General features: G+C 42.1%; 1 long non-coding RNA gene across 2 annotated transcripts in view; it reads right to left on the bottom strand.

Moving 5' to 3' along the window:
- Positions 1-1,904: 1,904 nt before the first annotated feature.
- Positions 1,905-14,471, bottom strand: part of LOC103658868 — a 68,207-nt gene continuing 55,640 nt past the window's right edge. For both annotated transcript variants that reach the window (XR_567312.2, XR_567313.2), the window contains 3 exons: positions 3,702-3,909; positions 2,359-2,544; positions 1,905-1,993 (listed from right to left, as the gene is read on the bottom strand). This is a non-coding gene — a long non-coding RNA (uncharacterized LOC103658868). The remainder of the gene's footprint in view (positions 1,994-2,358; positions 2,545-3,701; positions 3,910-14,471) is intronic.

Genomic DNA, 14,471 nt, shown 5'->3' with positions numbered 1-14,471 from the left:
ACAGCAAACAAACCAGGCTCCACCCTAGACTAAATGAGCAGAAATGTTTGGTGTGGGGCTAACCATGCAGCTCTTTAGATAATGGACAAGTTTTTAGCAAAGAGGACCAAAGTGCAGTGTATGCAGCTCAGCCCTGCCTCGACCTTTCTCTGCTATCACTCTCTTTTTTCCTAGTTGAGGAGCTGCCTGTCAGCCTGGCAGAAGGAAAATGCCTAAGCCTCCCTCTCCCTACCTTCCCTCCCTAATCTCCTCAACAGACTTGTCCCATCTGGGGGGCTTTAGTACTTAGAGATTTGCAGCTCTCTGAAAAATCCTTCCTGGGTCGACTAGTGAGCTCCCAAGTGGAAGACACAGGCTCACATGAGCATGGCCAAGGCTTGATGGAAATATGTTCTGGAAAAATCGAGCCAGTGGACCTCCTAAAACAGCAGCAGCTGACAATGCCCACCCCCTAATGTGGGTTCTGGACCCACAATACACCTGGAGGGGAAAGGAGATTTTCCAGAATGGGATGAGGAGGGCTATGAGTATCAGTACAGAAGGGGGCAGAGTAGGGAGGCACAAGGAATGAGGGGCACAGAAGCAGATAGGGAAGTGGGGGTAGTGGGGTTCTGAGCATGAACCCAGAAGGAGGCTGGGGACAAGAGCTGCTGCTTGTGGGTGGGACTGGCTTAGCAGTGGACAGGTAGGCTTAGAGGACTAAAGGGAATCCAGTCCCAGTGACTGAATCCTCACCTGGGTTCCTTGTGTCACCTCCCTGTCCCGGTGAGCTGCTTGGGCCTGGACCCGGCTAAAATTGGCTTTGCCTCCATCCTGTCAGTCAGCCCTGCCCCAGCCTGGAGTCCACCTCAAGAACCCTCCCCAATGTCTGGGCCCTGCTGTCTGAGACAGACTTCCCAGACAGAAGAGATGCTGCCAAAGACCTCCACATGCCACTAAGATAGGGTGACATTGGAGCAGAGACCTGAAGGAAGGAAGGGGTAAGCTACGTGGATGTATGGGGAAAGGGCATTTACAAGCAAAGCAAACGCAAGTGCAATAGTCCTGGGGCACGGACGCCCTTGGCTTGTTCCAGGAGGAAGTGGACTTGAATGATTTGGGGATGGGGTAAGAAATGTGGTAGAAGAGGTGGCAAACATAATAAGTAAAGGGTTAGGAATCTGGATTTTACTCTGAGCGAAATGAACAAGATACTCTTGTCAAAAACTCACACAACTTGCAACCTGAGACAGCTAAAATAACAAGGAATGAGCAAAGATGAGCTGAAGTAAAAAAAAAAACTAGGATGCAGTCCTCATTCTAGCTCCATCTTCTGTGAGAAAGCATGATGACAAGTTCTATTCCACTACACCTGGTGCTGGGTCCTTCTCCCCAGAAGCAGCCCCTCCCAGGGAGACTGCCCTGTTCCCTCCCCTGTCTCCCTTGTCCATGTGTAGTTAGGCCTTCCTTGCCCTACATCACAAGTATGAAGTGTTCGTGCCCCCCCTCTTGGCCCAGAGGAAGAGAGAGGAATCAACAACAGCCCCGGTTAGGTAAGCTTCTTAGCTCGTGTACTTCGTGGGGATGGGAAGGAGGAGGCAGGCTAGTGAGAAGGAGAAGATGCTGCTACTTTCAGATGGAGGAAACAGAGGGACTGGCCCTGACGGACCATCATCCCTTCCTTCCCTCTGTCCCTCATCTCCTGCTCTGCCCACCACCACGTGCTCCATGTGCTGAAGGCTTGGTTCATGTTCCTCTGTCAAGACCAAGGATTCTGACTTCATTCAATGACAGGGAACCCTTGACTTGACTCTCCAAAATATACATGGGCCATGTATGTACATCCTTACCTACCTAGCCACACTCTCTGCCTCGTACTCCTTGGTGACTTGAGACATCTGGTCCAGAAGCAGGTGACACAGTTATGGCCAGGATTCCAGAAATTTATTGTACTCTAGTCATCACTAACGTAGCCCAAAGAATAATCCAGGTAGCAGACTTCTGTACAGCACATCTACAATCAGTACAGTTAAAAGACAACTTAGAAAATGACATACAGGTATAAAGATACAGAAATAATCTGTATTACATGTGTGTATGCATACTTGTATGTGTCTATCAAACTGCCCCATAAAAAATGAATAAAAGACACAAACGGCACGTAACAAAAGAAATATTAATGCTTGAAAACATTGAAAACCTCAACCTCTGAGTCTAAGACTCAAAGAAAGGTCTATTAAAATACTGAGAGTAGCCAGTGTTAAGGGGGGGGGGGGATACACTCTCTCCAGCATCACTGATGGAAACATAAAGTGGTAGGACCTTTCTGGAGGGAAATCTAGCAACAGGTAGGAAAATTTTAAACAGGCAAACCCTTACCTTGGCTCTTTTACTTCCAAGTATTTATTTTGAAGAAATAACTGGACAATTCCACAAGGATATATGTGCGAGGATTTCCAGGGATAACAACCTAAGCCTCCACAGAGGGAGCTGGTTAAATAAGTCACGCGACATGCACAGTGTGGACCAGTCTTGACCGACCAAAAGTGATGTAAGTGGGATTTACTGAAATGAAAAGGAATCCACAATATACTACGTATGAAAAGCCAGATTATAGAATTATATTATACAGATTAATATATATTAATATATATTAGTATTATATATTTCTAATATATACTATATATTTCTAATATATACTATATATTTCTAATATATACTATATATTTCTAATATATACTATATATTTCTAATATATACTATATATTTCTAATATATACTATATATTTCTATAATATATACTATATATTTCTATTTCTATATATATACACTATTTCTAATATATACTATATATTTCTAATATATAATATATATTATACAGATTTATATATTATGTATACATAATATATATGCATATATACATATACACATAATATATATTGATATAATTAATACAATATATCAATATATATTAATCTGTAAAACATATATTATATATTAGAAATATATAGTATATATTAGAAATATATAGTGTATATATTAGAAATATATAGTATATATATATAGAAACCATTTTGGGTTACTTTCGGATTATAGAATTTTATTGGATTTTTAGTTTTTCCTTTTTTAATGTATTCTCTGAATTTTAAATAATGAACATTTGTGATTTTTTCAGTCAGAGAAAGTCAGTGATGCTGAAATGCTCTGAAAAGTGAGGTGAAATGCTGGGTCAGTAGACCTCAGTAGAAATGAGATTCCTCTCTCCTCTGCTCCCAGCCGGACGCCAATCCATCATGGCATCTCCAGACAGCATCACCTTTCAACTGGCTCACACAGATGAGTGTATCTCCTATTTTTAAAAGCTCCCAGAGAAAGAGGCTTCAAAATTCCCCCTTGACAACCCATTCCAGGGTTTATCAAATTCATCCGAAAAAGAAATTTCCCCTTATATCTAATCTGAAACCCCTGCTCTGTGACTCAAGCCATTGCTTCCCTCCTTTAGCTTGCAGTGAAAATAGGAAACGGTGACTGTGTCTATCCTTATCTAGAGCAATTATTTTCCAGAAAGTCTACAATTATATACATTCTGCAAGTGAAACACACGCATATACCCCCTCTCTCTCTCTCTCTCTCACTCACACACACACACACACACACACACACACACACACTCAGGGCAGTCTAAGCCAGCATTACACATAAGCAAACATGACATTCCGCACCTTCGGCTCAATGCAAGAAGCCATTTGGAAGGCCCACCCCATCCTTGGCTGCTCTGAAGCACAGAATTTCAGCCCCAGGTGGTTTGTCTTGTCTTTCAGCGGTGGCACCATCGGGATCATAACCTTGAGCAGGACTAGGAACTGGAGATGTTGCAGGAAGTGATCTCGGACTGTTTCAGTTGATAAAGGAGTGTATCACCGTCAAACCCTGAGAAAAGGAAAGAGAACAGTTTGCTGATATGGACAGCCAGTATGAATGATACATTGTGACAAGAGCTTTTCCATCTCTCTCTTTTTTTAAAAGATTTTATTTATTTATCAGAGAGACAGAGTACTAACACAAGCAGGGAGAGTGGCAGAGAGAAAAGCAGGCTCCCTGCTGAGCAGGGACCCTGATGTGGGACTGATCCCAGCATCCTGGGGTCATGACCTGAGACAAAGGCAGACGCTTAACCTTAACCGATTGCGTCACCCAGGCGGCCTGCCACCTCTCTTCTTTTCATCCCTTCTCTCTCCCCCTCCCTCCCTCCTCTTTCTGTTGTTTCTTCCTTCATCCTTTCCCTCCCAATCCATTGTCCTGCCTAGTCCATTGTCCTCCACACCATTGTTGCCAACATTTATTGTGTATTTACTGTGCGTCAGACACTGTTCCAAGAATGCTGCAAGTACTCATTCTCACACATACCCTAGGAAGTGGATTCCGTTAGTGCCATTTAAAGTAGTTTTATCTAAGAGCTCTCCCCTCTACTTGCTGGGCACCAGACGTCCTCTAGATACCGCCCATTGGAACCACAGAAGGGTTTCCCTGCCCTTAGAGAAGCCAGGGGGCTGGGGGTAGGGGAGACGAGCCCAGGAGCCTACCATGACTCAGGGACCAAGGTAGCTGAGCAAGGTAGAGTGCTGGGCGGACCTCAGGCTTTATAGCCTAGAGCAAATGCTGCCATATTTCCACCCCCAACCTTTGGACAATCACGCAGTCCAGATGACTTCTAATCGTCTGGTTTGCATCTCTGCACCTGAGGCTGTTTGTTCCAATCCGGGCACTCAACCAATGACTCCCAGGTATTGGTGTACAAATACCCCAACTCCCTCAGCTCTTGAGTGGGCTAATTTGGGTTCATGAGTTTTGTGCATTTTTTTTTTTTGAGATTAAACCATAATTGCCATTGTACTAGCTGATATAATAATGCATCCTTTTCTGGCTGCCTTCCCTTCCCTGGATTACTTTCCACAGCCCAATACACTATTTGGACTTGAATTTTTGTCTCAGGGTCTCCTCTTCGGAAAACCTAACTAAAGCAGACTCTAAACTACACCTCGTGTGAATTCCAGCTCCAGTGCTTTCTTTCTATATGATCTCTGAAAAGCTTTCACTCTCTGGAAAAGGGGCAAGCTGATGCAGGGCTTAGACATTATATGTAAAGTTCTGGTACACAAGCCTTTAAGAAATGGCCATTCTTTCTGTTACTCTTTACTGAAGGAGGTACTATTGTTCTGTGGTCACTGTTTCTATTCCTTTTTTTTTTTTTAAGATTTTATTCATATATTTGAGAGAGAGTGAGAGAGAGTAATAGAACATGAGCAGGGTGGAGAGGCAGAGGGAGAGGGAGAATCAGACTCCTCACTGATCAGGGAGCCCAACACGGGGCCCCGTCCCAGGACCCTGGGATCATGACCTGAGACTGACTGAGCCACCCAGGCGCCCCACTGTTTCTCTTCCTAAACAACTATAAAACATCTTTTCCCTCCTCATTAACACTTCTGGAAACTCTAACCCCAAAGGCTTAAAGCTGACTGCTCTCCAGCCTAGGGCTAGGAAAGCTAACAGCAAATTTGACCTAGTGTAAAGACCTGATGTAGTTCCTCAGAGTTCAAGTTCTACTTCAAAGAAATAATTGCAAGTAATTTTCCGAGAATGAGTTTTGTCACATTGTTCTACCCACTTGCTAATTTAGAGATGCTAGCTCCTTCTTTGGGTAGAGCGCTTTAATGTCAGAACATTGCCATCCAACGTTTATAATTGCATTTGATTCTCACATCCCACCTTTCCGTCAGGATAGGATAGGTTGTCCTCCCTAATGAACTCCCACATTCTCAGTGGATTAACACAACAAATATGTATTTCTTGCTTGCTCTCTCTTGAGTCAGCTGGGGGATCTACCCCCATCATCTCTGTAGGATCTACACAGAGTGGCCATCATGGAACATGGCTGCTCATTGTGCCAGAGGAAGAGAGCATTTGGGAGTGTTCCACTCTAGCAAGTCAATGTTGTGCTCCAAAGCAACACTCTCATTTCCACTCGCAATTCACTGGCAGGATCTGGTCACGTGGTTGATCCTATCAGGCGCCTGGAAGGCAGGCAACAAGAAATTGTTGTTGAATAGACGTGGGGACAACCACCATATTAGTTTACCTGTTGTATTATGGTAAATATGAGAAATGGTGAGTTTCACTGCTTTCTTGAAGTCCCCCAGAGATTGTGGCTCTGGTGTGGTTCCTTCTCCTTGAGATGCCTGAGGAAGACTATATTAGGAGGCAACCAGGGTCTCATTTCTCTCCTATCTCTCTGAAATTCAACAAACCTGAATTGTCTTTGTAATGGTCTTACCCACTGTCAATCTCAAGGTCAAGGACTAAAAGATCAAAGAAACTAATCACTGGAAGAATTTAGGGATCAGGTGATGAGGGGATTTTTTTTCTAAAGCAGTAGATTGTGTAAAGAAAGTGGCCCCTCCCTCTAACCTACCACCTTGTCCCCAGAACCGGGCAGAACTCTCCAACCAGTGGAATTGTAAAGCACTCAGTCCATACGGCCAATATGTGCTGTCCTCCTCTGTAGTCTTGAAGCTTCTACACAGTAGTGTCCTAGAGCCTGCTCGTATCAGCCACCAAGAACCAACCGCGCGCATCTTTTCCCAGTGCCACGTTTAGGAATACCACAATGGTGGCTTGAAATTGGTAGGAATATTTACACCACAACTGGCTTTTCCTTCATCCTCTTGCCCACCAAATGGGCATGCATGGAAGACTGGAGAGCTTCTCTGAGGAGAGACGCTGCCTTATCCCTTTCTAAAATTCTTCCCTTGTCTGCGCATATATGGCCTGTACTATTTGCCAGTCATCATTCTAATTACTCACATGTATAAAGCCTCTAATCCCTGTGAGGAAGACGCTATGATTTTACATATGAACAAACAGAGGCACAGAGAGGGTAGGTAACTTTCCCGGGTCACACAACCAGGATTTGAACCCAGGCGGTCCAGTTCAACCATCTGTACTTACAACAACCACATGCTACTGTCTCTCTCTCAGAGCACATAAGAGAAGACTAGGAAGATTTTGATTCATTAAAAAAATAACGTTAAACACCATTTTCCTGAATATACAATAAAAATTAGGCCTGGCAAGGTCAAGTGGATTTTTTCATTTAATATTCATTCATTGGACACTGGCTGTCTGCTAGGCTCTGTGCTAAGTGATGACAAGAATATAAGGATGACAGTAATAGAAGGTACCATTTATGAAACAGGCTCTGTGGCAGGTGCTGAGGGGCTAACGATGACAATGATGACTGATACGATGACAGCAGTAAAAGTTACATCACCTGAATGCTGGATGTGCGACACACCATGCTGAGTGTCATTACATTTCAATCTTGCCACACTTGTTAGACAAATATTTTTCATTTTGTGCCCATTTTACAGGTGAGGAAACTGAGGCCCAGGTAGGTGTCGGAAGCCACAGACCACATCAAAGAGCTCCCAGTCCAGGCTGCTCCTACATTCTCTGTCTAGCAGGCAGTAGGGTTAGACTCTGTGGTTTCCCTCCAGCGCCTTCACACCGCAGCCAGGCACTTCCGTCTCTGTTCCCACGCAATTCTGAAAGTTTCCTTTTCGACCTTCAGGAGACGCTGTCAGTCCAACATCTTGAATATAAATATAGTGACAGAAAGTCCAGTAAACCAAAGAAAAAAGATTTTTCCAAGCAGTTTGTAAGAAACATGGATCACTGGTGTTCCAAAGAAGCCTGGAACAAGCATGGGTGAGCACGCTATTCACCAAGTTCAACACGTGCCACTGAGACCAGACACTCATGACGCGTTCAGTAGGGAGCTGAAAACCAAAGCATGGACCTCTTCTTCCCGTATACACCCAACTTTGTAATTAGAACCTCCTATGGGAACATTGTCAGTATGAACAAAACTTTGAACTTGGAGTTATCAAAGTGAACTACGAAATGCCATGTCACTATCAAAGAGTGGGGTAAACGTTTAAACAAATATGCTAGAACCTGAACACCTATTTCAATGTTTTTATCTTTAAAGATACCACCATCAAAGGTTATTCTTTTGTTTAACTAATAGTGTTTATCACTTAAAAATATCGATAGCCCTATTTTTTAGAGTTGTTTTCTGGTTTAATCTAGGAAACACACAGAAAATGCAATCCTGTGTGTGCATGAGTGCGTGTGTGTGTTACTATGCAGTCCGTATTTCCGGTTCTCTCCAATAACTCACCTTACTGACTATGTTTGGCTCCAAATGGCTTTATGCTCTTTCTAAAAATAAACTTCACCTGCCATAGACATTGTAACCTTTAAGGGAAGGCCAAAAGAAAATGCCCCGGGCTTTGCAGGGCAATTTCAAAAGAATAGTCCCCAAAATGACTTGAGGGATAACTTCATTAAATATTCAATCTGAGGGGCGCCTGGGTGGCACAGCGGTTAAGCATCTGCCTTCGGCTCAGGGCGTGATCCCGGCGTTATGGGATCGAGCCCCACATCAGGCTCCTCCACTATGAGCCTGCTTCTTCTCTCCCACTCCCCCTGCTTGTGTTCCCTCTCTCGCTGGCTGTCTCTATCTCTGTCAAATAAATAAATAAATAAAATCTTTAAAAAAAAATATTCAAGCTGAATACTTTGAGGATGAACATTCTCATTTTAGCTTAAACATAGTGGTAGGATTTTTGCTTATTTTTAATTTTTTTAAGTTTTTTTATTTACTTGAGAGAAAGCACAGAGGGCAAAGGAGAAGACCCCCCACTGAGCAAGGAGTCTGATGCGGGGCTCAATCCCAGGATGCTGGGATCATGACCTGAGCAAAAGGCAGATGCTTAACCAACTGAGCCACCCAGGCACCCCAGTGGTAGGATTTTTTAAAAAGGGTTTTTAGGCTTACTACTTTCAAAAAGATTTAAAGCACTCCTTGACCACTTAAATTGTCACATCAGTTTATCCTAAGGTTTCATAAGACCAAGTTTCAGGGAAATACTTGTTTTGTTTGCACAAGAAGGAAGAAGATGAAGTTTTATATTGAAAGATGTGAAAAGGAGATCTTGGGAGAAAAAGATAATAAAAATTCTGTATTTAAATGTGGATTTAACATAGTAAGATATGACAAACAACTGGGATAAGGTGAAATTATTTTAAATCCTTATGTTATATAGTGGAATAAAATAGAGACAAGTGAAGGAGTGCAGTATAGACTGCAGGGACGAGGACAAGTGTCGGCGAGGACGTGGAGAAACCAGAACACTGCTGAGGAGAATGTGAAATGCACAGACACTTTGGAAAATACTTGGCTGCTTCTTAGAAAGTTAAGCATAAATTTGGGACACCTAGGTGGCTCAGTTGGTGGGTGTCTTGATTTCAGCTCTGGTCATGGTCTCAGGGTTGTGAGATCGAGCCCCACATCCGGCTCTGTGCTCCGTGGGGAGTCTGCTTCAGATTCTCCCTCTCCCTCTGCCCCTCCCCTGCTCTGTTTCTTTCTCTCTCTCTCAAATAAATAAATAAATCTTAAAAAAAAAAGTGAAGCATAAATTTACCATATACCCAGCCACTCCCCTCCTAGGTATCTACTCCAGAGAAATAAAATATGTATCTACACAAAGACTTGTATGTGAATGCTCGTAGCAGCTTTATTCGTAATAGGCAAAAGGTAGAACAATCCAAATGCCCATGCCCATAGAGGCAGAAAGTAAATTAGTGTTTGCCCAGGACTAGGAGTAGAAATGAAGAGTGACTGCACATGAGCTGGACATGTCTTTTGTGGTGATGAAAATGTTCCAAATCTAGACTGGAGTGAGGTTTGCAACACTCCGTAAATTTACTAAAAAGTCATTGAATTGTGTACCATTTAAATGAATTGATGGGTTGTCAGTCACACCTCAATGACACTGTTAAAAATAAACACTGTAATTAATGACTTTACCTTCCATCTATTTCTGGTTCCCAAACTTAAATTTAATGTAAAAATTACAGAGGGATGATAGATAAGATTACATAAAAATGTAGAGGTTTTACACATCAAAACACAAAATAGAAATAAAATACAAAGAATAAATTGACAATATTTACCATATATAAGACAAAAACCTAATGTAATTAGTATATTAAGATTGCATACAAATCTATGAGAACAAAGTAATGAGATCCCAATTATAAGTAGGTAAAGGATACCAACAGACTAGTTCACCCCCTCTTTGAAAAATGACTAATAAATGTAAGAAAAATATATTCAACTCTAAGAATAATCAAAAGAATATAAATTTAAAAACTATAATTTTCACCAATTAAAGTAGCAAATCGTTTTGGATAAACTATTCCATACTGGCCTAGGTATGGTGAGACAAATTCTTGTGTGCTCTGTTGGAGTAAATATAAATAAGGACATCTTTTCAGGAAAACAATTTGGTTGTCTCAGAAGCCTGATAAAAAATCTGTAACTTTTGACTAAATAATTCTACTATAATTATAGGGTGCTAGCTCAAGAAACTAATTTAAGATACAAAAAAAAAAACTTCATGTACAAAGATGTCCAATTAAGTACTATTTATAATAATAACAAAAAACAACCTGAAATAGGAGAATGTTTAAGTAAATTATTCTATATTCATACAATGAAATACTATGTCACCATTAAAAATATTTTTGAAGAATTGATAACAGGGGACATATTTGAGTCATCATGTTCTGTGGGGGGGGGGAACCTATCAGTATACAAATTGTTAATGGGGGGAAAAATCACATCAGGATATAGTATCGTCTTAATTAGTAAAAAATATATGGAAAAAAGACTAGAAGGAAATATACTAAAGTATGAACTCTCACCATGTCTGGGTAAGTGGGATTTTCAAATATGTATCATAACAATACTTTTATAGTTTTTAGAAAACATAATTTAATGCTGTTTATTAGAAGGAAATCCTCAAAGCAAAAGACCAAAGGCAGGTATCCCAGAATAGTTCATTGCCTGTGGTTGGAAGGTCGTCATAACCTTGTCAAAAACTCGTACTGGATTAACCGACTCAATGACTTAGCGTCATACATTAAACTTGAATTCACTGCACAGATGCCGTTACTCACATGCTCTTTAAGCCCACTCACTGCTAGGTTGGCAGCATGAGGTTGTTTTGCAAGGAAAAAGTCAGCAAGCCATCTACCAGCTGGGGCTGTCCATGAGCACTCATGGCATTCTGCACTGCATTTGATGATGGCCCAACAGAGCCATCACTGTCTACAATACGTCAAAAGGAGCCACGCAATGACGTCAGTTTGGGCCCAAAGTCAGTGAATTCAATGAGATGAATAAGGTTAAAAAAAAAAAGTCAGTTGGCATCACATGAAGCAAAACTGATTGATTAACGGAACTTCTCACTTTTCAATGATTTACATAGTATTCTGAGCAGTCTAATCTGCAGCTATTTCTAGCTACACTATCTCACTAGAGCCAATAATAAATTTTGTTGGGGCACCTGGGTGGCATAGCGGTTAAGCGTCTGCCTTCGGCTCAGGGCGTGATCCCGGCGTTGTGGGATCGAGCCCCACATCAGGCTCCTCCGCTATGAGCCTGCTTATTCCTCTCCCACTCCCCCTGCTTGTGTTCCCTCTCTCGCTGGCTGTCTCTATCTCTGTCGAATAAATAAAAAATCTTAAAAATAAATAAATAAATAAATAAATTTTGTAAAATCTGCGATACGGTTCATCAAGGTACCACTGTTTCCGTCTTGACGGGCAACCTCCCGAGGCACATGAACTGCAGCAGCGGGGAGGGACCTGGCCTCCAGCCTTAGGCCAGAGCAGAAATCCCGAGGAAAGCGAGTCCTTCATATCTAACCTCTAAAGAAAAAGCAGAAGGAGCATCTTCTTACAAGAGCTACACTGCTGAAATCAGCCCTAATTCCCAGAGCTACTTCCCATTTCATGTTTACAAATGGCTTTTACAGCCTCCGTGGCTACGACAGGTTCCTTGGAACTGGAGACTGCTGTGTTATTATCGTCTTCCCTCTTGTTTGTCCTCTCTATGTACAGATACTCATCAGGCTAGAAATACCTGTTCTACTAACCCCTGCAAAGGAAAGAAGGCACCCCACCACCCCAACATGGAGGGAAAGTACTGCCTCAGAGGAAGGAGCCCCAGGTCTGGTCTCAGGGATTTCACTGACAGCGAGACCTTGTGTAAGCCACTCTGCTGCACAGCTGTGCACTGCACAAAAAATGGAAGTTTGGAAAGTGTCATGTCCAAGAATATGGTAAACCAGATTCTCTGAAATCCTGCCCTAAAATGCAAAATAAAATAAAGAAACATCATTTAGCTGAAATAGATAGTTAAGCTCACAAGAAAGTAAGGGGAATTCTTAAAAGACAAAAAAGTGAAGTGAGAGCAAAAAATCAGAATTTTTAAAAAGTGGTGAAGCCAAGGTTGCCAGGGGATGTTTGCTGATATTCACTGCTCAGGAAGATAGAAATGAGGCCTTGGGCCCTTAAAAGGTATCAAGTCAAAAAGCAGATGCTCTCTTCTGCCATCCTAACTCCACAAATTAAGTTAAATCTCCAAAGGGCTATCATCTACACCTTCAGGAAAAGAGGGAGTGACAGCGAAAGCAAGAACAAAACTGTTGTATGAAGTCAAAGGCATGGCTCCAGGTAAAAGGGGAAGTAGTATCCCCTGAGAATTTGTAACTTCAGGCCAACCTGCATGCATTCTTTCATTCATTACATATTTATTGAACACCTACTGTGTGCCAGGCTGTGAGCTAGACGTTGAAAATACAGCGATGGACAAAACATGTCTGCCCCGCCTTGAAGGAGATTATATTCTAACCGTGGAAGACGGATAGTAACAAATATATATATATATGTATTTAAATCAGCTGATGATGAATGTTAAGGAGAAAAATAAATAAGGGTGAGGATAATAAGTGACTGCCTAGAAGTAAAATTTTCTATAGTTTGGTGAAGGAAGGACTCTGATGACATAACATCTAAGCAAGACTTGAAAGAAGCAAGGGAGTGGTCCAGGCAGTGATCAAAGGGAAATGCTAAGAAGAGGGAACGAAAAATGTAAGAGCCCCTAAACCAGGTCTGTCTAAGCAAAAGAAGAGTACAGAAGATAGAGTTCAAGAGACAGCGGGGGACCAGACCACAGAGCATCTTGTGGGCCATATGGTAACTTGGAATTGGTTCTAAAGAGCCAAGAAGACACTGAAGGTTGAGTTAACATTCAGAAGGCTTACTTGGAGTGTTGTGTGGGGAACAGACCATAGAGAAGCAAGAGTGGAAGCCAGAGAACCAGTTAATAGAACAGGCCCTGCAAGAAGTGATGATGGCCTAGACAACTTGGTGCTATGGTCTGAATGTTCATATCGCCCCCAAATGCACATGTTGAAATCCTAACCCCCAAAGATGATGGTACTGGAAGGGTGGGGCCTTTGGGAGGTATTTAGTTCATAAGGGCATAGCCCTCATGAATGGACTCAGTATTCTTATAAAAGTGACTCCACAGAGCTTCCTAAGCCCCTTTCCCCATGTGAACGCACAGCCAGAAGATACTAGCCATGAACCAGGAGGAGGGCTGGTTTGCAGAAAGTAACCTTTCTGGTGCTTGATTTTGGACTTCCAACCTTCAGAACTACTGAGAAAGAAATTTCCATTCTTTCTAAACCACCTGGTCTATGGAAGTCTGCTATAACCACTGAAGCAGACTAAAACACTTGGCATAATGGAGATGGCAAAAACAGCCACCAGGATGTCCTGATGGACTACAAGTGATTTGCAAGAGAGAGAGGATCAAACGTGACTTTAGGACTTGTGGCCTGATTCACTGGAAGAAGAGGGTTGGCTTTCCTGAGATGGGGAAGGGCCGGGGAGGGACAGGTAGAGGACTGGTGGAGGTTGCCAGGCCAGGTGTGGGCGTACTCCACTTGACATCACATGAGACCCATGATTCCAGATACAGTTGTTACGCCAGTAAGTTTTGACAAAATAGACAAGTTTCAAAAAAAAAAAAATCTAACCTTCCAACTCTGATTTAAGAACAGGAAACCTGGCTATTCTTATAAGCTTGAAATAAATTTAATCAGGGGTTGTGGGTTTTGTCTTCCCACAAAGAAAACATAAGTAAATTCTAACCAACATTCAAGGATCAGGACATTTTCATTCTTGTTATACAACCTTTTAAGAGAAGAAAGGNAAAGAGAAGGACAGGAAGAGGGGCAGGAAGATGAGGGAGGAGGAAAGAAGGAACATCCCAATTAATGTCATAAAGCTAATGTGTCAAATTGAGAATCATACAAGAAAAATTATACCACAATCTCATCTGTGAACATAAATGCAACAATTCTAAATCACATATTAGCAAACCAAATCTGTGAGGGTATGAAAAGTAAAATACAGGGAGCCTGGGTGGCTCAGTTGGTTAAGCGTCTGCCTTCAGCTCAGGTCATGATCCTGGAATCCCAGAATCTAGTCCTGCATCGGGCTCCCCTCTCAGT

This window comes from Ursus maritimus, unplaced genomic scaffold (assembly GCF_017311325.1).
Source record: "Ursus maritimus isolate PB19 unplaced genomic scaffold, ASM1731132v1 scaffold_3, whole genome shotgun sequence".
NCBI lineage: Eukaryota > Metazoa > Chordata > Mammalia > Carnivora > Ursidae > Ursus > Ursus maritimus.
The sequence above is the reverse complement of the archived record's forward strand: the minus strand, read 5'-3'. Positions and strand labels throughout refer to the sequence as shown.